Source organism: Procambarus clarkii, chromosome 70, assembly GCF_040958095.1.
Source record: "Procambarus clarkii isolate CNS0578487 chromosome 70, FALCON_Pclarkii_2.0, whole genome shotgun sequence".
NCBI lineage: Eukaryota > Metazoa > Arthropoda > Malacostraca > Decapoda > Cambaridae > Procambarus > Procambarus clarkii.
Genome location: NC_091219.1, coordinates 22158329 through 22184199, shown reverse-complemented (window position 1 = coordinate 22184199; position 25871 = coordinate 22158329). Strand labels below are relative to the sequence as shown.

At 40.0% G+C, this 25871-nt stretch overlaps 1 long non-coding RNA gene across 6 annotated transcripts; it reads left to right on the top strand.

Annotated features, from left to right (window-relative positions):
- Positions 1 to 25566, top strand: LOC138356060 (uncharacterized). 6 transcript variants are annotated; one of them, XR_011224158.1, is made up of 8 exons: positions 1 to 524; positions 805 to 964; positions 2584 to 2719; positions 3890 to 3935; positions 12608 to 12785; positions 16914 to 17061; positions 17488 to 17576; positions 24736 to 25566. It is a non-coding gene; the product is annotated as an uncharacterized lncRNA (long non-coding RNA). The 6 variants fall into 6 exon arrangements; XR_011224155.1 differs by lacking the exon at positions 2584 to 2719 and having other exon boundaries at positions 2 to 524; positions 16914 to 17150; XR_011224156.1 differs by lacking the exon at positions 2584 to 2719 and having other exon boundaries at positions 3 to 524; positions 12611 to 12785.
- The last annotated feature ends 305 nt before the right edge of the window (positions 25567 to 25871 follow it).

The following is a 25871-nucleotide window of genomic DNA, read 5'->3' as shown; positions in this document are numbered from 1 at the left end:
GTGAGGCTCGACGGAACGTTATTTTGACCACAGTATTGGCATAGTTGTGGTGTATAAGTTAGTGTTAGGGCGTGATGTTACTCTGAGCTGGTACCCCGTTACCCTTTGGGGTCGCTAGGGCTGACAGATCCCCTAGCTTACACTCATATTGTACACCCGCAAAACGCCAATACATAGGGTCAAAAATCTATTTTAGAGCTGCCGTATATACCCTCTTGGGGGAGGATATATATAGGCAGATATTTTAGTGGTGACCTGTAATCAGTACTAAAAGATATTTATAAATGTGTAGTGAATTGTAAAGTTTGTTTTTCAGCGTTATTGTTAAGTGAATTAGGTAATGGTTGGAAGACGAGGCATCGCGTGAAATGAGCCGACTGGTGATTTAGGAAGGTGGATGAGAGAATAAGGTTGTGATGGACCGATGAATCAAGTCAGTGGCGAGCAGAAGGTGGTGGCAGATGTCCCGATTTTGCAAGATGTGCTGCGTGAGTTAGCATCTATGATGGCGGGATGAGTTTAAGGCAAGTAGTTATTGAATATCTAGTCTAAGTTTAGAGGCCTGGTAATAGGATAGCGTAGTAAAGTGAGACTGAAGTGGTTAATCGTATTAGGTGCTCAGAGGGTGTCGAGGCCACAAGTAACAGCTGCAAAACTCGTTGACTATGTATGTGGGATTTATGCTTTTAAGTGGCATTAGAAATTGGGAGCATGAAATTACTTTCACTAAAGTAGGTACATGTTGCATTAAAGGTATGGTATAGGCATGATTGATATTGATAACATGACGTTGCCTTGTTGCAGGTAATAGCGGACATCGGATTGGCAGGACCCCTGGGCTGCGTGGAAGAACAGAGACGCTTCAAGTGCCCTATTCGTGAAGACTTGGCAGTAAGAGTGTGACTAGTCTTGTAGAAGAATCGTGGGGATAGGTTGGAGGTTGGGCCACGTTACTAGTCTAAAGGTGATTGTGTTAATATTGTGTGGGTTTGAATGTGACGTTGAGGCGGCCGAGAGTAGTTATTATCACTTCAACAACATTTAAGTTGAATGTGAGAAAGGTAGTTTTGCAGGAATTAGTATTCACGTTGTGGAATAGTTATTAAAGTTGGAATAAAAGTGAGTTGAAGTATTGAAGATATCATTATTTAGTAAGTTCAACGTTGATGTAAATAAATATTCATGTTAACTAATTAGTGTCCCATTGAGAAGTTGGTGCAATAACACAAAGTAGGGACATGTTTGTTGTTAATGGGAAAGTGTATAGACCGGATGAGTAAGCATATTAAGAAAGGTGTTACAGGAACAGTTTTACAGGCAATGTAAGGTAGGGTTCAAGTAGTTAATAAGAACGTGGCCACTAAGGGAAGTGTCACCCACTCGAGGTGTAGCTGTACGTGATGACGATAGGGGGTGGTTGACGTTATTTACTGGCAATTAGGTGAAGGCAGTAGATTGGGGTTGATGCAGTAGATCAGTATTTTGGTTGTTGAATAAGGAAGTTTGGGGGGGATGGTATGAGGTGGAAATTGAGGTGTTAAGTTTGAGTTTGACGAATACTAGAGGCATATTAGGGCGCTCATAGTGAGGGCTTTCATTAAAAACTGAAGCGCCTTAACCTGTAAGTCAGTGGTGTAAGTGTTAAGTTTATAAAGAAGAAAAATTGAGTTTTGCTGCAGGATGGTGTTTCTTCCGGAAACGTGTTATGACTACTGAATAACTGTCGATAGGGTTTTTTCTCACGGTTCGCGCGTCGTGTCTTTAAAAGTTGTTGATAGTGATGTAGTAAACCCCCCCCCTCACCAAGCGTTTAATGGGGAGTCACTATAGGCGGTGTGCATTAATATTAGTGTAAATTGAAAATTGTAATGAGGGGTAGCGCGTGTTGTAAGAGCAATATAGGCAGAATTGAAAGGAACATGTCCTGATTGTTCGTCCTTGAAATGTAAGTGCGTTGTTAACTTGAGGTTGAGCTTCAGGTATTGGTCCATGGGGGGGGGGGGGGTTGGTTGTCGTGTGTAGCAGTAAGTATATTGGTGTTGAGTTGATTTTGTAGTGTTAATTGAGAATTGTGTACTAGGAAGAGATGTCCCTGGAGAAGTAAGCGGGAATGTGTGGTGATATAGGTATTAGTAGGTAGTTGTTTAGCAGTTAATGTTGGCTAGGCAGAAGTGTAACAGGAAATGAGGGTGAGGGTGTTAAATTTGCGGGATGACTAAACCCCGAGTAGGGAAAAAATTGCGTTTAACACTGCAATTGTATGTATAAGAAACGGTTAGTTTTGAGGTGGGTGGGGTGTGGTTTGTGATGGTTGCGGTCTGAATGAATTGTATATAAAAGTAGGACTCGTCAGAGGTTGAAAATGTGTTATGTATTGTAGTTGTCATCATATAAAGGGTGTTAAAAGTTTGTCAACCTATATGAAATTAATATCGAAATTGTTAGATGTTGAAATATACTGAAATGTTCTTCATTGCGGAAATGTTTAATATAAGGAATTGTTAATGGAGTGTTCGTAGATGGTTGTAGAACAGAATAGGAAATGTTGTCGATGATAAGTTGATGCATATTATGGATTTACAGGATGGTAGCGTGTGGAGAGGTTGTGGCTGGGTGGAACAGAACGATGAAGTATCTTGTTTGAGAAATGCGCATGTGGTGGAGAGGAGGAGGAACGCCACGGTGGCGAGTAATGGAAGAGGCCGTGACCTTGAGTCGAGTCTGTGTTTGTGATGACCTTATAATACCCCTCACTGTTGCCTATGTCGTGCTTTGACTTTTACCCCTCCTGTACCTCATGTTCCCCTTCACCCATCTCCGTCTTTGTGGTCAGTTTTGTCGGCTGCAAAATGCTGTTTCGGTTAGTATTAAGAATATTTCTGCTAGTATTCCATCTTTGCCCTCCTGTGGAGGGTCTCCCTTGCTAAATTTATTAAATGCCTGAGCCACATTACTAAAGGTTTTACCCCTCCTACAGTTCAGAAATGCGTTTTCCTTGAACACTTCTTCACACTCCCATTTCATTTCCATCTTCACTGTCTGCAATCTTAGACCCATCAGTGTAGGCCATAGTTATTTCCTGACCAGATGTGTGTGTCGCCTGCCTCTGGAGACTTTGCATCTTCACGGCAGAACTTTATTTCATTCTCTACGCTCTGCTTTCCGACTATCCCTTGCAGTCACTTGTCCCTCGATCGAATTCTTTGTGAAATTGATAAATTTGGTATCGTTCGCTTTGTGCGTTTCTGTTCTCATATTGGCATCCTTAGTGATATTTAGCGCCCTCTGATTATTCCGCCCATTTGATGGTGGTACATAGCCTTCCTGGTTTGGTGCATTGTTTTGATAATTACTTAATCTATATAGATGCACATCCAAATGTAGGTTGTAACTTACCTGATGTCATAGGTTACTGTGATATCACTGGGAAGGATGTTACTTCAGGTCATTGTGAGCTGACCACACAGTGCCAGGATATTTCCAGCTATTTGGTTAGTACCAACAAACTAAATGGTTGCGTATCGCCCAGACTATACAATACAGTAATATGCTTTTGTCATCTCCTCACATAACTAGACATTTGATACTTTGCCTCATAGTTGTGAATTGCCAATATGGATACATACGGAGTGAAATATTTTGGATAATAAACAGAAGAGATAAATTGAATGTTTAAATAATGACCAAGTGTTTGGACGAGTATCCCTAGCATTAAAAGTAGATTTAAAAAGCAATAGGATTGATAGTGTTTAGTTGTCGATTTAGTGTAGTTCATCGGCTGTAAATACAACTAGGACAGTAGAGCATACATGATATTTAGTATTGTATTTGGAGTGTCAATAAAAGTCATGGTAATATAGAATCACATTCATATTTTTTTTACTTTCAGGCCTTGGGAAAGAAGAAAGGTAAAGAGGAAGGCAGTAAGAAGGAAGGTTTCTGATAAAAGCAAGGATCAAGATAAGGATGATGATGATTGCTTGTCTGTTGACTAAGTGGTGTCCATGGATATGTTTGCCTTAAAATTTATATTTTGTTTTACCATTGGATACTTATGCATTGATTTGTAAAGGGACCTATGACCTCACTGTGGAATTGCATGTCAAAGGTAATCCTTTAATATTTATCAGTTAGGAGATAGTGATATGTGCCATTATTACAGGAGTGTACTGTCAGCATCACATTTTCATTATTGTATTAGTTGATTTGTAATGTACAAGTTGGGAATTTTGAATGTAGTTTTGATAAGTGTGAAGCAGCAGACTAATAGAACTTATTAAATAATATACGCAAACTTAGTATTGTTAATAACCTTTAGTAATGTTCAACAGTTGTGCACAGTAATAAGTGTGTGGTTTGTTACTTGGAGTTACGACCAAGATTGTAATACGTAGTTTTATGTTTTGTATATGTACATGGACTGTAGGGCTTGATTTGTAGTGAAATCTCGTGACATGGTTCAGTACATATTTTGTACAATACATATTTTATTTATTTTAAATAATATGAAAAATAAATAGATATATATAATCTAGATGCATATCTAGAAAATGATATGTATTTTGGATGCATCTAGGTTATCAGATATACATATCCAGATTACATTATATATTGATAATCTAGAATAAATATCCTTTATTAGCATATGCTACATATCCTAAGATATTTAACTTACATAACTTATAGGTATATAGTTAGGATAATGATTGTAGATATAGGTAATGATCCTGTGTGTGTGTGTGTATATATATATATATATATATATATATATATATATATATATATATATATATATATATATATATATATATATATATATATATATATATATATATATATATATATATATATATATATATATATATATATATATATATATATTCTCTCTATCTGAAAACTCGCACCCGAGAAGTGACTCAAACCCCATACTGCCAGGAGCAACGCAACTGGTATGTACAGGATGCCTTAATGCACTTGACCATCACGACCGTACATAAGGCAGTGATAGCCGAAGCTATTTGAACCACTTCCGTGCCGGCACTCGGATGGTAATGTTGGGCATATGAATTTATCAAATAGTGTCAGTCTTTGGGGCACAGGTGAGGAACACAAATGCTAACAGTCCTGAATGGTCCCCAGGACTATATGCAAGTGAAAAATCGATTGCATATAGTCCTGACATTGGGAACATGGTCCTGGCTGGACTGTAGCTCGTGACTGTTCCTGGACCTAGTGGGGCATGTGTAGCTTTGGGTCGCCGGCTGGAGGACGTTGTGTGGACTTGGAGTTGAGATGTGAGCACCAAGCGTGTTGCACGTTGTGGAATTCTGCGTATTTTGCTATGTGAAGAGAACAGAAAACCCAAGCAAAGTGGCAGAAGTTAGGTTCAGGTAACGTACAAATCCCGTAGCAAAATTATTCATTATTGTACATCATTAAATGATATTGAATAAAATATAGACCAAATTTAAGGCAAAAATGTAGAATATTGAATACTAATCAATATTATTAAATATTTATTAATCAATAATATTGATCCATATTTAATATTATTGGGCAATATTGAATAATAAATGTTATTGAATATTTAATTTTATTGACTTAATGAACAATAATCGATATTAAATAAAAATATATTGAATAATCGATATTATTGAATAATAATAATGTATATTATTCAATACTATTGAATAATAAGATTTAAGAATATCAATATTGAACAATATTATTGAATACTAACAGTACCTGGCAATGCGTTGGTGAGCCACAGCAACGTTCCTTGTCTTCCTTCCCCCTCACCGTCTCCTGGGCCTCCCAACCATTCCCCACGCCCTCGTCCGATGCGTTCCCAAATGGTGTGATGTTCCCATGAGAAAATTGGGTATATGAAGTGATGTGATGTTTCCATCATTGAAATATAAGAATTTCAGTGAAAAAGTCATGAAAATATGGGAAAACAAATATATTCATGAAATGATCGGGATGGTAAACAACACAGCTCAATTCCAAGGGAAATGACACCAAATAATGAAATCCAAATGGATATAAATCAGAATGTATGAAAAATCAAATTATCATTGCAATCAGAAACATTGAAATGTAATTTTAACATATTTAGTATAACATGAGTGTTGCTTTGACATGGAAGAGATGGTGGTGTTTTGAAGAAAGCATAGTTTTACCTGTCACAGGTGTGCCATCTGTATAGTAGGTATATAAAAAAGACGCGTCTATTGGAAGGCAACGTTGTGTCAAAAATGAAGGCAATCGGTAAAGAAGTTAGGTTGAATAGCGGTTATGCACAAATGAACATTTGCATTTATATTGAGTGAAGAATAATATTAAATATTTAAGAAAATAGGAATTGTCGGTAATGTCTAGTAGAATGTTTAGGGGAATCGTAGTTGGATTGTTAGTGAGATTCGTAATAGTTTGTCTAGTATGAATTGTAGTAGGATTGCTAGTATGATTTATAGGAGCAATCCAAGTATAATTAGTTGATGATTTTTAGTTGAATTTGTAGGGGTTTCGTAGTAGGATTGCTTGTAGGATTTATAGTAACATTTATAGGTGATTTTTTAGTAGACTTGTTAGGGGAATGCAAGTAGGAATTTTGTATGGTGATTTCTCGGGTAATTTCTAATATTATTTTTAGGGGAATTTGTAGTCGGATTTGTTTGGGGGAATTTGCAGTAGAAAAATCTTCCACGGTACTTGTATGTACAATGCATTGTACTTCACTTTAATGTATTGTACTGTACTGGTCTGCACTATGCTGTACTATACTGTTGTGTAATGTACTGCACCCTGTACTGTAGCCTCTACTGCACTGTCCTATACTGTATTGTACTAGACTCTAGTGAACGGTACTGTAGGGTAGTGTACTATAATGTTCTGTACTGCATTGTACCGTGCACTGTACCCTATATTTGACGGTACTCTATCTAACCTTACCTATCTTACCGTGTGCTAGTGGAGTCTAGCGTTGCTTGCTTAGCTTAGCTGAAGAAAGCATAATATAGCGCCATTCTCTAAAAACGAATGAGAAGAGTTCAAATGATCAAAAGTCTAACGCACAAGATCTTTATAAATCCAAATGAGTGATGACTTTGCATAAATGTGTAAAAACACTAATTGATTGCATGTTAAATAATCGTTATGACTAGTTGCAGTGTGCATGTATGGCTTAAATGACGTATATAAATATGCATTGGTGTGGTTTATAGAGGAAAATGAAGGGTTGGAAAGGTAATAATCCAATACTAATGGTGGTTAGTGATACTAGCGTCAGTTGCCATAGACCGCCATTGCACCAATGTGTTCTCTCCCCATTGTTACATTGAAGAAACAGTTATTTAAGTAGAACAAAATTGTAATGGTGATGCCGTTGGTACATTTGAAAGGCAAGTAAGGAACTGTGAGTGTACGGTAGTGTACTTTTGTGTCCTATAGTGTACTGTACTGCGCTGTAGTGGACTGTACCGTAATATATTATACTGTATTGCGCTGCATTATACTGTTTTATTGTGTACGATATTGTACAGTACCATACTGTAGTGTAGTTTTGTGTAGGCAACAGTAGTGTAGTGGAATGCCCTGTACGGTACTGTACTATAGTGTACTGTACTTACAGCTTGAATAAGTAATCCTATTATTTATTCATTATATTAATACTTAATAATAAGTAATCAAAAGTAATAATTTTTGAGTGTAAAGTCAAACATTGTTTCTCATACATATGGTATATGTATGTTTCTCATACATTGGGTATATATACTTTACTTTTCATACATAATTGTCATGAATTACTAGATTATCCAATTAGGTGGAGCCGACCAATGAGAGTAGAGGTTGCGAGAAGTGACGTCAATTGGAAAATCGAAACGTGATTGGCTGTTGAGTCGACTTGGTGGGTGAGGCTCGACGGAACGTTATTTTGACCCCAGTATTGGCATAGTTGTGGTGTACAAGTTAGTGTTAGGGCGTGATGTTACTCTGAGCTGGTACCCCGTTACCCTTTGGGGTCGCTAGGGCTGACAGATCCCCTAGCTTACACTCATATTGTACACCCGCAAAAAGCCAATACATAGGGTTAAACATTTATATTTTAGAGCTGCCGTATATACCCTCTTGGGGGATATATATATTGGCAGTTAATTTTAGTCCTGATCCCTAATCAGTACTAAAAAAATGTATAAATATGTATTTATTTGGACTGTTATTATTTTCAGGGCTATTAAGTGAATGAGGTAATGGTTGGAAGAAGAGGCATCGCTTGAAAGGAGCCTACTGGTGATGTAGGAATGTGGAGGAGACTACCGTTGTGATGGGACCAGTGGTGGACCGATGAAACAAGTCTTGGACGATGCCGAGCAGAAGGTGGTTGCAGATGTCGAGGTTTGGCTAGATGTGGTACTTGAGTTAGCAGATATGAGTTTAAAGCTGTTATTGAATACCTAGTTAAAGAGGTATGTTAATATTTTATTAGGATACCGCACCAAGCCGTTAAATCGTGTTCAGGGTTTTTTTTTTAGTGTTTTAAATTTAAAACTGGACGACCACATAGCTTCAGTGTCACTACATACTATTAATAAATATTAGGCTGGTCAGAGGGTGTAAACGCACAAGTAACAGCTGCAAAAGCTGTTTACTATCCAGGTTGTATGCGAGGCTTTAAAATATGCATTTGAAATGAGCAGCTACATAAAATTAAATTTAAGTAGGTGCAGGTTGCAATTAAAGGTCTGGTATAGGCATGATTGAATAATTTATATTGTAGCGTGAGGTTAACTGTTGGGTTCTTACAGGTAATACCGGACTGGTTGCCAGGACCCCTGGGCTGTCTGGAAGTTGAACAGTGAGACGCTTCAACTTCATTAATCGTGAACACTTGGCAGTAAGTGTGAGTAGTCTTGTAGAATTTTCGTGGGGATAGGTTGTAGGTTTTGCCATTTGACTACAGTGTAAAGGTGAGTGTTTGTTTTGTGGCTGTTTCAATGTCAGGGTGAGGCGCCAGAGTAGTTAATTGTGGAATTTGAATGTGACAGGAAGCTAGTTTGGCAAGAATTACTGTTCACGTTGTGAAAGATTTATTAATGAAGTTGAAATAAAATCGTTAGTGTTGGTGGTAGTTTTGGATATAATCATTTCCAAATTATCAACGATGAGGTTAATTTCGTTTCAATTACATGTTGTCAGTGTGGCATGTTGCAGGGAGAAGTGGATGCAATAACAAAAAGTAATAACATTGTTGCTATTGGGAAACGATAAATAGAATAGAGCGGATGAGTATACATATAAAATACCGCGAAAAGCACATAACGTAGTTCGATGAACTGTTTGACCGTACCTTAGATAAGTGTTAAAGCAAGTAGTTAATAACGTTGGCAGTAAGGCAAGTGTACCGGGATTAACGCAGTGGTGAATATTGAAGCGGCACCCACTGGAGGTCCAGGTAAGTAAATTGACGTGACAATAGGGCGTGGTGGACGTGATTTGGTTGCATTTGTTACATTTTTCAAACAAACAATGGATGAAGGGAGTAGATTGGCGGCATGCAATAGTTAAGTGTGTGGGTGTTGTGGAGTAACGGAGTTGGAGGGTGATGGTACGAGGTTGACATTGAGGTGGTGAAATAAGTGGCAGTTTGACAACTACTACAGGCATATCGGCATTGAGAGATATCCTCGTTAGATATCCTTGATTTACTGGCAATTAGCTTGTGAAAAATGTAAATGTAAAACAAGGTATGAAGGCAGTAGATTGGGGTTGATGCAATAGATCAGTATTTTGGTTGTTGAATAAGGAAGTTTGAGGGGGATGGTATGAGGTGGAAATTGAGGTGTTTAGTATTCGTCAAACTCAAACTTGAGGCATATTGGGGCCCTCAGTGAGGGCTTTCATTAAAAACTGAAGCGCCTTAACCTGTAAGTCAGTGGTGTAAGTGTTAGTTTATAAAGAAGAAAAATTGAGTTTTGCTGCAGGATGGTGTTTCTTCCGGAAACGTGTTATGACTACTGAATAACTGTCGATAGGGTTTTTTCTCACGGTTCGCGCGTCGTGTCTTTAAAAGTTGATAGTGGTGTAGTAAACCCCCCCCCCCCCCCCCTCACCAAGCGTTTAATGGGGAGTTTATGTACTCTGGTTACCAGAGCACTTTAATTTGACATGAGAGGGGGAACGTTTGAAAATCCGTTGTCTTGCTGTCTTAGTGACGTAGACATATTTAGCTGTAGGTTGTTTGACGTACAGCTGGTAGTAACAATAACCATTAGAATATTTAATTGGAGTAAGGCATATAGTTTATAATGTTAATGGTACTGCATGAAATAAGCGTGACCACCTTCATAGGAGGAAGTCATAAAATGAAGGGTTAATAATGTGTTGATACACTGAGGGAATGTAAATGTTGCGGTGGATTAATTTGCACTGGAGACGAGGCTGTTAAATGTGTAGGTGGGTGGCGACATTACAGTTGGGGGGGGAGGTGTGTAGGCGGTGTGCATTAATATTAGTGTAAATTGAAAATTGTAATGAGGGGTAGCGCGTGTTGTAAGAGCAATATAGGCAGAATTGAAAGGAAAATGTCCTGATTGTTCGTCCTTGAAATGTAAGTGCGTTGTTAACTTGAGGTTGAGCTTCAGGTATTGGTCCATGGGGGGGGGGGGGGGTGGGGGTGTTGGTTGTCGTGTGTAGCAGTAAGTATATTGGTGTTGAGTTGATTTTGTAGTGTTAATTGAGAATTGTGTACTAGGAAGAGATGTCCCTGGAGAAGTAAGCGGGAATGTGTGGTGATATAGGTATTAGTAGGTAGTTGTTTAGCAGTTAATGTTGGCTAGGCAGAAGTGTAACAGGAAATGAGGCTGAGGGGATTAAATTTGCGGGATGACTAAACCCCGAGGAGGTAAAAAATTGCGTTTAACACTGCAATTGTATGTGTAAGAAACGGGTAGTTTTGAGGTGGGTGGGGTGTGGTTTGTGATGGTTGGGGTCTGAATGAATTGTATATAAAAGTATGACTCGTCAGAGGTTGAAAATGTGTTATGTATTGTAGTTGTCATATAAAGGGTGTTAAAAGTTTGTCAACCTATATGAAATTAATATCGAAATTGTTAGATGTTGAAATATACTGAAATGTTCTTCATTGCGGAAATGTTTAATATAAGGAATTGTTAATGGAGTGTTCGTAGATGGTTGTAGAACAGAATAGGAAATGTTGTCGATAATAAGTTGACGCATATTATGGAATTCCAGGATGGTAGCGTGTGGAGAGGTTGTGGCTGGGTGGAACAGAACGATGAAGTATCTTGTTTGAGAAATGCGCATGTGGTGGAGAGGAGGAGGAACGCCACGGTGGCGAGTAATGGAAGAGGCCGTGACCTTGAGTCGAGTCTGTGTTTATGATGACCTTATAATACCCCTGACTGTTGCGTATGTCGTGCTTTGACTTTTACCCCTCCTGTACCCCTTCACCCATCTCCGTCTTTCTGGTCAGTTTTGTCGGCTGCAAAATCCTGTTTCGGTTAGTATTAAGAATATTTCTGCTAGTATTCCATGTTTGCCCTCCTGTGGAGGGTCTGCCTTGCTAAATTAGTAAATGCCTGAGCCACATTACTAAAGGTTTTACCCCTCCTACAGTTCAGAAATGCGTTTTCTTTGAACACTTCTTCACAGTCCCATTTCATTTCCATCTTCACTGATGGGTCTAAGATTGCAGACAGTGTAGGCCATCACAAGTTATTTCCTGACCAGATATGTGTGTCGCCCTGCCTCTGGAAACTTGGCATCTTCACGGCAGAACTTTATGGCATTCTCTATGCTCTGGTTTCCGACTATCCCTTGCAGTCACTTGTCCCTCGATCGAATTCTTTGTGAATTTGATAAATTTGGTATCGTTCGCTTTGTGCGTTTCTGTTCTCATATTGGCATCCTTAGTGATATTTAGCGCCCTCTGATTATTCCGGCCATTTGATGGTGGTACATAGCCTTCCTGGTTTGGTGCATTGTGTTGATAATTACTTAATCTATATAGATGCACATCCAAATGTAGGTTGTAACTTACCTGATGTCATAGGTTACTGTGATATCACTGGGAAGGATGTTACTTCAGGTCATTGTGAGCTGACCACACAGTGCCAGGATGTTTCCAGCTATTTGGTTAGTACCAACAAAGTAAATGGTTGCGTATCGCCCACACTATACAATACAGTAATATGCTTTTGTCATCTCACATAACTAGACATTTGATAGTTTGGCTCATAGTTGTGAATTGCCAATATGGATACATACTGAGTGAAATATTTTGGATAATAAACAGAAGAGATAAATTGAATGTTTAAATAATGACCAAGTGTTTGGACGAGTATCCCTAGCATTAAAATTAGATTTAAAAACTAATAGGATTGATAGTGTTTAGTTGTCGATTTAGTGTAGTTCATCGGCTGTAAATACAACTAGGACAGTAGAGCATACATGATATTTAGTATTGTATTTGGAGTGTCAATAAAAGTCATGGTAATATAGAATCAATCATTCATATATTTTATTTTTTACTTTCAGGCCTTGGGAAAGAAGAAAGGTAAAGAGGAAGGCAGTAAGAATTAAGAAGAAGAGGAGGAGGTTTCTGATAAAACCAAGGATCAAGATAAGGATGATTGCTTGTCTGTTGACTAAGGGGTGTCCATGGATATGTTTGCCTTAAAATGTATATCTTGTTTTACCATTGGATACTTATGCATAGATTTGTAAAGGGACCTATGACCTCACTGTGGAATTGCATGTCAAAGGTAATCCTTTAATATTTATCAGTTAGGAGATAGTGATATGTGCCATTATTACAGGAGTGTACTGTCAGCATTTATTTATGCATATACAAGAATGTACATAAGGAATGTGAGGATACAAATATGGTAATTACAGTCTTGTAAAGCCAGCATGACATTTTCATTATTGTATTAGTTGATTTGTAATGTACAAGTTGGGAATTTTGAATGTAGTTTTGATAAGTCTGAAGCAGGAGACTAATAGAACTCATTAAATAATATACGCAAACATAGTATTGTTAATAACCTTTAGTAATGTTCAACAGTTGTGTGCACAGTAATAAGTGTATGGTTTGTTACTTGGAGTTACGACCAAGATTGTAATACGTAGTTTTATGTTTTGTATATGTACATGGACTGTAGGGCTTGATTTGTAGTTAAATCTCGTGACATGGTTCAGTACATATTTTGTACAATACATATTTATTTAAAATAAAATAATAGATATATATAATCTAGATGTATATATATTTTGGATGCATCTAGGTTATCAGATATACATATCCAGATTACGATATTTATTCTAGATTATCAATATATAATGTATATATATATAAAATAATTATCCTTTATTAGCATATGCTACATATCCTAAGATATGTAAGGTATTTATTATAGGTACATAGTTAGGATAATTATTGTAGATATAGGTAATGATCCTAGCTGTATACGTGTATGTATGTGTGCATATATATCTGAAAACTCGCACCCGAGAAGTGAGTCAAAGCCCATACTGGCAGGAGCAACGCAACTGGTATGTACAGGATGCCTTAATGCACTTGACCATCACGACCGTACATAAGGCAGTGATAGCCGAAGCTATTTGAACCACTTCCGTGCCGGCACTCTGATGGTAATGTTGGGCATATGAATTTATCAAATAGTGTCAGTCTTTGGGGCACAGGTGAGGAACACAAATGGTAACAGTCGTGAATGGTCCCCATGACTATATGCAAGTGAAAAATCGATTGCATATAGTCCTGACCTGACATTGGGAAGATGGTCCTGGCTGGACTGTACCTCGTGACTGTTCCTGGACCTAGTGGGGCATGTGTAGCTTTGGGTCGGCGGCTGGAGGACGTTGTGTGGACTTTGAGTTGAGATGTGAGCACCAAGCGTGTTGTGGAATTGTGCGTATTTTGCTATGTGAAGAGAACAGAAGGAAAGTGGCAGAAGTTAGGTTCAGGTAACGTAGAAATCCCCTAGCAAAAATATTCATTATTGTAGATCATTAAATGATATTGAATAAAATATAGACCAAATTGAAGGCAAAAATGTAGAATATTGAATAATAATCAATATTAATAAATATTTATTAATAATATTGATCCATATTTAATATTCTTGAATAGTATTGGGCAATTTTGAATAATAAATGTTATTGAATATTTAATTTTATTGACTTAATGAATAATAATCGATATTAATGAATAATATTAATATTCAATAATATTGTATATTATTCAATACTATTGAATAATAAGAATATCAATATTGAACAATATTATTGAATACTAACAGTACCTGGCAATGCGTTGGTGAGCCACAGCAACGTTCCTTGTCCCCCAATCTTCCCCCCACCATTCCCCCCTCACCGTCTCCTGGGCCTCCCAACCATTCCCCACGCCCTCGTCCGATGCGTTCCCAAATGGTGTCATGTTCCCATGAGAAAATTGGGAACATGAAGTGATGTGATGTTTCCAGCAGTGAAATATAAGAATTTCAGTGAAAGTCATGAAAATATGGGAAAACAAATATATTCATGAAATGATCGGGATGGTAAACAACACAGCTCAATTCCAAGGGAAATGACACCAAATAATGAAATCCAAATGGATATAAATCAGAATGTATGAAAAATCAAATTATCATTGCAATCAGAAACATTGAAATGTAATTTTAACATATTTAGTATAACATGTGTGTTGCTTTGACATGGAAGAGATGGTGGTGTTTTGAAGGAAAGCATAGTTTTACCTGTCACAGGTGTGCCATCTGTATAGTAGGTATATAAAAAAGACGCGTCTATTGGAAGGCAACGTTGTGTCAAAAATGAAGGCAATCGGTAAACAAGTTAGGTTGAATAGCGGTTATGCACAAATGAACATTTGCATTTATATTGAGTGAAGAATAATATGAAATATTGAAGAAAATAGTAGGAATTGTCAGTATTGTCGGTAATTTCTAGTAGAATGTTTAGGGGAATCGTAGTTGGATTTTTAGTGAGATTCGTAATAGTTTGTCTAGTATGAATTGTAGTAGGATTGCTAGTATGATTTATAGAGATTTGTAGTAGGATTTATAGGAGGAATCAAAGTATAATTTGTTGATGATTTTTAGTTGAATTTGTAGGGGTTTCGTAGTAGGATTGCTTGTAGGATTTATAGTAGGAATTGTAGTAACATTTATAGGTGATTTTTTAGTAGATTTTTTAGGGGAATCCTAGTAGGAATTTTGTATGGTGATTTCTCGGGTAATTTCTAATATTATTTTTAGGGGAATTTGTAGTCGGATTTGTTTGGGGGAATTTGCAGTAGAAAAATGTTCCACGGTACTTGTATGTACAATGCATTGTACTTCACTTTAATGTATTGTACTGTACTGGTCTGCACTATGCTGTACTATACTGTTGTGTAATGTACTGCACCCTGTACTGCACTGTCCTATACTGTATTGTACTAGACTGTAGTGAACGGTACTGTAGGGTAGTGTACTATAATGTTCTGTACTGTATTGTAGCGTGCACTGTACCCTGTATTGTACCCTATATTTGACGGTACTCTATCTAACCTTACCTATCTTACCGTGTGCTAGTGCAGTCTAGCGTTGCTTGCTTGCTTAGCTTAGCTGAACAAAGCATAATATAGCGCCATTCTCTAAAAACCAATGAGAAGAGTTCAAATGATCAAAAGTCTAACGCACAAGATCTTTATAAATCCAAATGAGCGATGACTTTGCATAAATGTGTAAAAACACTAATTGATTGCATGTTAAATAATCGTTATCACTAGTTGCAGTGTGCATGTATGGCTTAAATGACGTATATAAATATACATTGGTGTGGTTTATAGAGGAAAATGAAGGGTTGGAAAGGTAATAATCCAATACTAATGGTGGTTAGTGATACTAGCGTCAGTTGCCATAGACCGCCATTGCACCAATGTGTTCTCTCCCCATTGATACATTGAAGAAACAGTTATTTAAGTAGAACAAAATTGTAATGGTGATGCCGTTGGTACATTTGAAAGGCAAGTAAGGAACTGTGAGTGTACGGTAGTGTACTTTGGTGTCCTATAGTGTACTGTACTGCTCTGTAGTGCATTGTAGTGGACTGTACGGTAATGTATTATACTGTATTGCGCTGCATTATACTGTTTTATTGTGTACGATATTGTACATTACCATACTGTATTGTACGGTAGTGTAGTTTTGTGTAGGCAACAGTAGTGTAGTGGAATGCCCTGTACGGTACTGTACTATAGTGTACTGTACTTACAGCTTGAATAAGTAATCCTATTATTTATTCATTTTAATAATACTTATTATTAAGTAATCAAAAGTAATAATTTGTGAGTGTAAAGTCATTGTTTCTCATACATATGGTATATGTATGTTTCTCATACATTGGGTATATATACTTTAGTTTTCATACATAATTGTCATGAATTACTAGATTATCCAATTAGGTGGAGCCGACCAATGAGAGTAGAGGTTGCGAGAAGTGACGTCAATTGGAAAATCGAAACGTGATTGGCTGTTGAGTCGACTTGGTGGGTGAGGCTCGACGGAACGTTATTTTGACCCCAGTATTGGCATAGTTGTGGTGTACAAGTTAGTGTTAGGGCGTGATGTTACTCTGAGCTGGTACCCCGTTACCCTTTGGGGTCGCTAGGGCTGACAGATCCCCTAGCTTACACTCATATTGTACACCCGCAAAAAGCCAATACATAGGGTCAAAAATCTATATTTTACAGCTGCCGTATATACCCTCTTGGGGGATATATATATAGGCAGTTAATTTTAGTCCTGATCCCTAATCAGTACTAAAGAAATGTATAAATATGTATTTAATTGTACTGTTATTATTTTCAGGGCTATTAAGTGAATGAGGTAATGGTTGGAAGAAGAGGCATCGCTTGAAAGGAGCCTACTGGTGATGTAGGAATGTGGAGGAGACTACCGTTGTGATGGGACCAGTGGTGGACCGATGAAACAAGTCTTGGACGATGCCGAGCAGAAGGTGGTTGCAGATGTCGAGGTTTGGCTAGATCTGCTACTTGAGTTAGCAGATATGAGTTAAAAGATGTTATTGAATACCACGTTAAAGAGGTATGTTAATATTTTATTAGGATACCGCACCAAGCCGTTAAATCGTGTTCAGGTTTTTTTTTAGTGTCTTAAATTTAAAACTGGACGACCACATAGCTTCAGTCTCACTACATATTTATTAATAGTATTAGGCTGGTCAGAGGGTGTAAACGCACAAGTAACAGCTGCAAAAGCTGTTTACTATCCAGGTTGTATGTGTGGCTTTAAAATATGCATTTGAAATGAGCAGCTACATCAAATTAACTTTCAGTAGGTGCAGGTTGCAATTAAAGGTCTGGTATAGGCATGATTGAATAATTTATATTGTAGCGTGAGGTTAACTGTTGGGTTCTTACAGGTAATACCGGACTGGTTGCCAGGACCCTTGGGCTGTCTGGAAGTTGAACAGCGAGACGCTTCAACTTCACGAATAATGAACACTTTCTGGCAAGTGTCTGAGTATTGTTGTAGAATTTTCGGGGGGATAGGTTGTAGGTTTTGCCACTTGACTACAGTGTAAAGGTGTTTGTTTGTTTTGTGGCTGTTTCAATGTCAGGGTGAGGCGCCAGAGTAGTTAAGTTAATTGTGGAATTTGAATGTGACAGGAAGCTAGTTTGGCAAGAATTACTGTTCACGTTGTGAAAGATTTATTAATGAAGTTGAAATAAAATCGTTAGTGTTGGTGGTAGTTTTGGATATAATAAATTCCAATTTATCAACGATGAGGTTAATTTAGTTTAAATTACATGTCAGTGTCGCATGTTGCAGGGAGAAGTGGATGCAATAACACAAAGTAATAACATTATTCAATTTATCGTTTCCCAATAGCAACAGAGCGGATGAGTATGCATATAAAATAGCGCGAAAGCCTCATAACGTAGTTCGATGAACTGTTTGACCATACCTTAGATAAGTGTTAAAGCAAGTAGTTAATAACGTTGCCAGTAAGGCAAGTGTACCGGGATTAACGCAGTGGTGAATATTGAAGCGGCACCCACTGGAGGTCCAGGTAAGTAAATTGACGTGACAATAGGGCGTGGTGGACGTGATTTGGTTGCATTTGTTACATTTTTCAAACAAACAATGGATGAAGGGAGTAGATTGGCGGCATGCAATAGTTAAGTGTGTGGGTGTTGTGGAATAACGGAGTTGGAGGGTGATGGTACGAGGTTGACATTGAGGTCCTGAAATAAGTTGCAGTTTGACAACTACTACAGGCATATCGGGGCACTCATAGCGAGGACTTTCATTTAAGTGAAGAGCCTTAACCTGTGAATCAAAGTTGTGTAAAAGTGTTGACTTTATAAAATAAATTTTCTTTGCTTATAGATTTTTCTAGTGAGAAATGTTGCGCTCTTCCTCTCCTCGTCCTTCCCACCTTCATCAGACTCAACCGTTTCCAGGCCTTGGACCCTGATACGCCCACTGCCGCCTCCTCTGTTCCTTTGGGTTGTCCCAAAGGGTGCCCCCTCCTGGTTGTCTTGTGTGGGGTTCCTTCTTTCTACTCGGTGTGACATGTCTCCTGTGTTTTCTTCCTCGTCTCCCTCCCATCCTCCTTCTCCTCCATCTATTGAGTCTCCCCGCCGCCTGTTTGTGGAGGGTGATGTCCATCGCTCTCGTAACGGCCGTCGTGTGTGCTCTCGTTCAGCTTCTGTTGAGACGCTGGAATCCGTTTTCCAGTACGTAGTTGGTGGGACACCTGTGTCTTAGTCAGAAGCGTAAGCCTGGCTCCTCTCCTCCCTCCTCCCCGGCGGCTAAGAAGGCTTCGCTTTCTTCGTGGGCCCCTACTTTTGGCTGTACTGCTCCTTCACCTCCCATTTCAGTGGTTGCGCTCCCTGTTCCTGCTATTGAGGTTTCTTTGGCCCCCGCTTCCCTCTCGGTTGCTGTTCTTGCTGAGGTGCGCTCCCCTCTATCTACACCCCCCCCTCTCCCCCTCTTGCTCCTCGTGTTCCTCCTCCGGACCCCGGCCGGCCACCTCGAGTCTGTTCTCCCGCTTCCTTCCCTCCGTCTTTCCTCAGTTTACCCATAGCCCCTGATCCCGACCCTGATATTCTTTAACGTGCTGTGTTGCTCTTTCGCCTTTGTTTGTTCCTTGTTCTGTTGTCTTTTCTCGTTTCGTCCAAGTATATTCTTGATTTGAACGTTCTTGTATGTTTTTATGGCAATTTCCTCGAAGTCTGTTATAATTTCTGTGTTTTGGCCCCTTTGTGTCTGTCTCCAGGAGCTGATGCTTGGTGCTCGTCCTGGTCTGGTCGTTTTCGTTGCTATTCGTTCCTGCTCACGTGGTACTGTTGTGGGGACCCGTTGCAGGCTGGTAATTCATGTGCTGTCTTGATTCGCGCTGATGTTCCCTTTGTTCGGTTATTTGTTCTTTCGCGTCTCCATTGTTGTGCAGCTCGTATCTGTTTTTTGGAAATGGTACAGTTTGTTCCATTTCTCTCCCCCCGAGTGTGGCTTTCTGTTCCTGATTTGAAACACCACCTGGACTCCTTGCCGGAGCGTGTGCTCCTGCTTGGTGATTTAAATGTTCGTCATTGTGTTTTGGTGGGTGATATGACGAATACCCGAGGTCGCCTTGTTGAGCCCTTTATCCTCTGTTGTTCCCTGTCAAGTGAATTTTGGTGAGGCCTTGGACTCTGGGACTCTTACCCTTTGCTGTCTTGATGTTTGTGGTTTTCTTGTCTTTACTTAGATTTCACGTGGCAGAATGTTGATGACCTCCATGGCAGTGATCATTTCCCCATCCTTGGTTCCTTTTTCTCTTCCTTCTTTTTCCTTCCCTAGGTGGCATTTTGCTAAGGTGGACTTGAACCCATTTACCCTCAGTGCTGCTCTCTCTGACCTGTCCTTTCTGCCTCTCCCTCGTGCTCTCCTCGTTTTTCATGAGTGTTCAACGCTGGCCTCCGCTCTTCCGCGGACCCACACAGGAAGAGCGAGGAAGTGCGTTTCCTCGTGGAATGCTGATTGTGCTCGGGCTGTCCGCTGTAAGCGTGCTGCCTGGAAGAGGCACCGCCGTCGGCAGACGGGCGAATCTTTAGTTTCGGAAAGAGTGCGCGGTGGCCCGTAGGGCCATCCGTACGGCCATCCGTACAGCTAAACGTTAATGTTGGGCATCTTGTCTGAACAAATACATCGGAAACTCCTGTGCCCCAGATCTGGAAGCGTATCTGGAAGCTAGCGGGCAAGATCGTTCCTGATGTTTCACCGGTCCTTCACCTCAGTGGTACTGTTGTGGCGGACCCGTTGCAGGTCGCTTCTGAATTTGGTTCGCCCTTTTCTTGTGTTAGCTGTGGTGTTCATCTTCCCCCAATGTTTCGTTCTTCGTAAACCTGTCCTTGAGTCTCGTCCTTTAGATTTCTGCACTAGTCTTCAGCTGTCCTATAATGATCCGTTCTCTCTGAACTTCGTTGTGGCGTGGCCCTCTGCGGTTCTACGGCGGCGGGCTGCAATGGTATTCATTGAGATGCTTCGGCATCTCCTTCCGTGCACGTCTCTGTATTTAGTGTGTGTAATGGGATCTGGGAGTCGACGTCAGTCCCTGAGGAGTGGCTCGATGGCGTTGTCCTTCCTGTTTGGAAACCAGGGTGTGTGGGTACTTCCCCTAAGGTCTTTGGCCCTATTGCTGTCACAAGTTGTGTGCAAATTGTTTGAACGTATGGTTCATGTTCGTCTGATGTGGTTCGTGGAACACCATCAGCTGCTCTCCCCTTCTGAAAATTGTTTCCGCAAGTGCCGCATCACGAGAGATGTCGTGGTGAACTTTGAGGTCTATATTCGTACTGGTTTTGCTGCGAAGAGCTCAGTTGTTGCGGTCCTTTTTGACGTGGAAAAGGCCTACGACACCAGTTTGCGATATCATAATCTGTCGCAGCTTCATTCTTTTGGGCTTCGTGGTAATGTCCCTCTCTTTGTTCCTAGCTTCCTGTCTCGTCATTCCTTTCGGATGCGCCTTGGTACCGCGCTCTATGCCTGTTTTCAGCAATACGAAGGTGTGCCCCAGGACATGGTTCTGAGCACTACTCTTGTTGTGGTTTCCCTCAATGGTCTTGTTTGGTGTGTTCGTTCCGGTGTCTTCTCCGCTCTCTGTCGATGATCTTAGCCTTTGCTGTGAGGGTGATGAATGTCCTCTCCTTCAGCGCCGGCTTCAAGTTGCAATTGATGCCGTGTGGTGTTGGGCCACCGATCATGGCTTGAAGTTGTCTACTTGTAAGAGTTGTGCCATGACCTTTACGCTGAAACGGGTCGTTGTTCGTCCCTCTGTCAGTTTTTGGTCATCCCCTTGAGTACAAAGAATCCGGGAATCTTTTGGGGTTATTGCTTGACACTCGTTTCTGTTGGTGTGCCCATATCTCTATTCTCCGTGTTGAGTGCTCTAAGGCCCTTACCCTCCTTTGGGGTCTTGTCCCATAGTTTTTTTGGGGCAGATAGGCGTGCACTCCTTGCTCCTTTCTGTCGTCCTGTGTAAGCTCGATTATGGTTTGCCTACTTACTCTTCGCCGTCTTGATGGTTTGCACCATACTGGGATGCGCCTCAGTTGTGGTGGCTTTCGTTCGACTCCCGTCGTTAGGTTGTATGTTGAGACTGGCTTCGTGTCTCCAGGACTGGCGTGATGGCTACTGTGTTCGCTATGTTGTTTGATCGTTACAACATCGTTGCTCTCGCCTCTGTGGTTGTTTAAGTTTGAGCCCTCGTGCGGTTGGTGTTGCTCCCCCGTGGAGAGTGCCTCTTCCACGGTTTTGTGCATCCTTGACCCGCATCACTAAAGGTTTTACCCTTCCTACGGTTCTAAAAGGTGTTTTCCTTGAGCACTTTTGTTCTCACTCCCCCTCGGTGTCTGTCTTCACCGATGGGTCTAAGTGTTTGGATGGTGTTTGCTAATGTTGTTTTTGCTGATCGCACTTGTGTCGTTTACCTCGGGAGACTATCATCTTTACAGCAGAGCTGTATGGTATTGTGTGTGCTTTTCGTCTCGTGGTTTCTCGTTGTCAGTCTTCCTTTGTAGTTGACTCGTAGTGCCGTGATGGCTCTCCGGTCCTTTAATCCGGCATCCAGATCCAGCATTTGGTGTTTCTCGTTCACAGTAAATTGAAGTCGGTTGAGTTTTGTTTGGTTCCCAGCTATATTGGTGTCTTGAAATGAGCGTGCGGATGGTTCCGCCAAGGAAGCTGTCCGCTGTTGTCTCATCTGTCGTGAAGGTATTCGATATTCCGACTTTTACTGGGTTATCCATTCCTCCGTCGTTACCCGTTTTGCGGCTTGCTAATCGTCTGTTAGTGTTAATAAAGTACGTAGTGTTAAATGTTGTTTGGTCGTGGGCGTGCTCCTACCACCGTAAGTTGCGATGGGAAAGAGCTGTTGCGAGGTTTTGTATTGGCCGTATTAGCTTAACCCATGGTCACTTGATTGAGCGCCGCCGTGCTCGTTATTGTCGTAGTTGCATTGTCCCTCTTACGGTCGGTCATGTCCTTCTTGAATGTCCTGACTTCCAGGACGAGCGTGCGTCTTGCTTTCCGACCGCCCCTCGCGGTCACCTGTCCCTCAATAGAATTCTTGTTGACTGTGATAGTTTTGATATCGTTCGCCTTACGCGTTTTTGTTCTCGTATTTGGATCGTTGGTGATATTTAGCGGCCTTTGATTATTTTTCGCATTTGATGGTGGTACATAGCCTTCCCGGTTTGGTGGCTTCTTTTGATAATTATTAGTTGCTTCTGTCTGCATGTTATTATTACAATTTATGCATTGGCCCGTGCATGTTTTATTAACTTACGAAAACTGTGGCTTATTGTATTGAGTTATTTATGAAGTAAAGTAACGTAGGTTGTGGTAGTTCCTGAGTTGCAAGGCTCATGCCTTTGACGTTAAGATTGTTTGTATTGCGTACCATTAATTTACCTGAATTTATTAATGCAAATTATGCGGGTCAAGCTGCACGTTATTTACTCTTGTTTTGCAATTGTGATTGTTTAACTATTGTTTGCCATTAAGTTATCAAGTAACTCAGCTAGGGTGTGATAGGTGCGGAGTAGGCCCCCCCCCCCCCTTGTATATTTTGTAAGTATATTGTGGCCCCTGCATTTACGTTTAGTTTCCTCTGGAAATTTCCAGCATTTTACATCGGTGTTGCTGCATGTTTTTACTTTACTGGTTTACCAATGTTTGTTTAACTTATGCTTCACCTTTACTTAACTTAGTCACCTAGGATGTAGTAGACGCTGTCTTTGGGGTTCACGGCTCTCCCTTTAAGTTTATCTTGGACTCGTATTATGATTAGTTCGTTCAGCCATCTATTGCTAGTTATGCATTGCTTCAGTGCATGTCATTTTACTTAGCGTTTTAGCTTTATACTTGTTTTCTTGAGTTTGTCATGAAGTTATTAAGTAGTGACAGGTAGGCAGCATGATTTTCGTTTACCAGTAGCAGTAAAAGTTTACATTCGTTTTGTGTGGGCGGTGTAGGGCGAAAGAATGTGGAGGCTCCCGGTTGGTGGTTTATGGGGACATGTGTGGCCTCCCAGGGCGGTGGTTATCCGACGTGTTGTGTGGTCGGTGTAGGCCGGAAGATAGTGCTGGTTCCCAGGGTGCTTGTTTATGCACACGTTTTTGTCTGGCCAATGTAGCCAGGAAGGTTGTCATAGCCACTGCCGTCTTAGGTGACTGCGTTCATGGGGTGGTCTGGAGGCAACGTTCTTCCTGTGATGAGTTAAGGCGGCGATGTTATTCAGGTATTATATTTATATTGTTATTAATATGCGGCGTTCCAGGCCGCTGGTTTATGGAGACGTGTTACAATTAGGGATCCGTAGCGTTGCTGGTGTCCATTTCACTTTGCCTCAGATTGCGAGATATTTAAGTTGTTGGGGTACTGGTGCTCGCAGATGCTCATTGACACTGAGACTAAAGTAATTTACGGGTCTTAAGGCAGTTTGTTAGGGTAACTATTGAGGTGTAACATGCTTTCGGAGGGCAACATACAATGGAGGTGAATGTATCGGACGCTGTTAGCATCGTTATAATTTGTCACTCTGGACGCAAGCATGTTGCAGTTGCGCCTTAGGACCTGTTTCTTATATTTGAAATATGGTTTTATTTATATATTGATTTGATATTATATACATAGTGGTGATATAAATAGTTAATGTTTTGTTTGTTTATATTAATGTATAGGAATAGTTTGAAATGAATTATTGGTTGCTAGATTCCTCCCCCTGGAATAACTTGTGCCCTTGACCCAGATACGGTAACTGTTCCCCCCCCCCCCCCCAACAGACACACCTGTTTGTACTTGTGTTTGTTTTTCCGGCTAAAGTTGTGCTCGGGTTGGTAGTTACCTTACTTCGCTAGCGACTACATTCCTGGAAGACGTTTTTCTCTTGCTTTCCCCTCTAGTCACTGCTTTCCCCTGTGCCAGTGTCCATTTTCAGAGTTTTCCACAGGGTATCACCGTGGCTTTATCCAATAATGACACTTGGACAGTTCGCTTCCGGAAAAGTCCCCCTCGTGTTAGAAAGTAATTCCAGCAGTACCCTTAAGGGTTATGTTGTTTGGCTGTCAGGTTGATACTTCATGTCCGTTTGTGCCCACCCTTACTGCTTTAATACTTCCAGAACCGACTACGGAAGGAGCACAAGGTACAGCATTGGTGAAGAAGTAAAATGGATGGAGCCCGCGGGGAGAGTACTCCGCCCATGAGGTCGACAGAGATTCCTAGTTACAGCGGGCAGCCGCCGCGTTCGCCCTTCGGTGTGTTCAGCGGGAACCCCCAAAGTGATAAGCCTGTAGATAGGCAAGAAATAATCGCATGAATTGTATATAGTGTAATGAAATGAATGCAAGTTTAATATAGTACGTATAGATGTAGTTATTAATTGTAAATCATTATAAATAATGCATTTATTATTATTATGGAGTAAATCGTTATCAAATAAATAGTTAATAATATGTAATAAAATAAATGTTACCATTAAAAAAAAATATATATGAATAATACCTTTGACGTTTGTAAAATGTTTGACTTGCACAATAGTTACTGTGAGAGGAAATCACGTATGTCAGTGAATGTGAGGGACATGGCCAAGATAGTTTTAATATTAATCATGGAAGAAAGTATAGTGAGATTATGTTTGAGCGTTAATGTGTTAAAATTTGTTTGGGTGGATGTACAATAATATACCTAGATAGTACTATATTAACGTGAAATTTGAATGTTGTATTTTTAGTATGTGAAGTTTTGGAGCTTGAATGGGTAGAAATACCCTAAGGTAGTCGTGAGTTTATAATATGATTTAGTTCAGTTGTCTCCAATAACATAGTTGAAGTTTAATACATAAGGTTGTTTGTAGTGTCAACTTATGAATAAGTATAGAAACTTCAATAATAAGTGTAGCACTTAAAATTGTGTTTGTGTGATATCATTATGATAGACAGTATAGCTCGGAGCTACAAGAAATTTTCCCAAAGAGTCTAACATTTATATGGTGTGCTTACTATATTAAACAGGATTCTTGTATTGTGTATTTGTAGGGCCGTTTGAGGTTCTGCAAGTAGAGTATAAATACCCTAAAGTACTGTATCCCTTTGAGATGTATTTATTATTGTGTCAATAAACATACTTGAATTGAAGGTTCTTTTTTGTTTATTTGTTTATAAGAACCTCATGTGTTTTGTCTCTAAAAAAGTCACAGGTGACATGTACGCATGTACATATTTTATATAAACGTGATTTTCAATCAAAGTAAGGTTG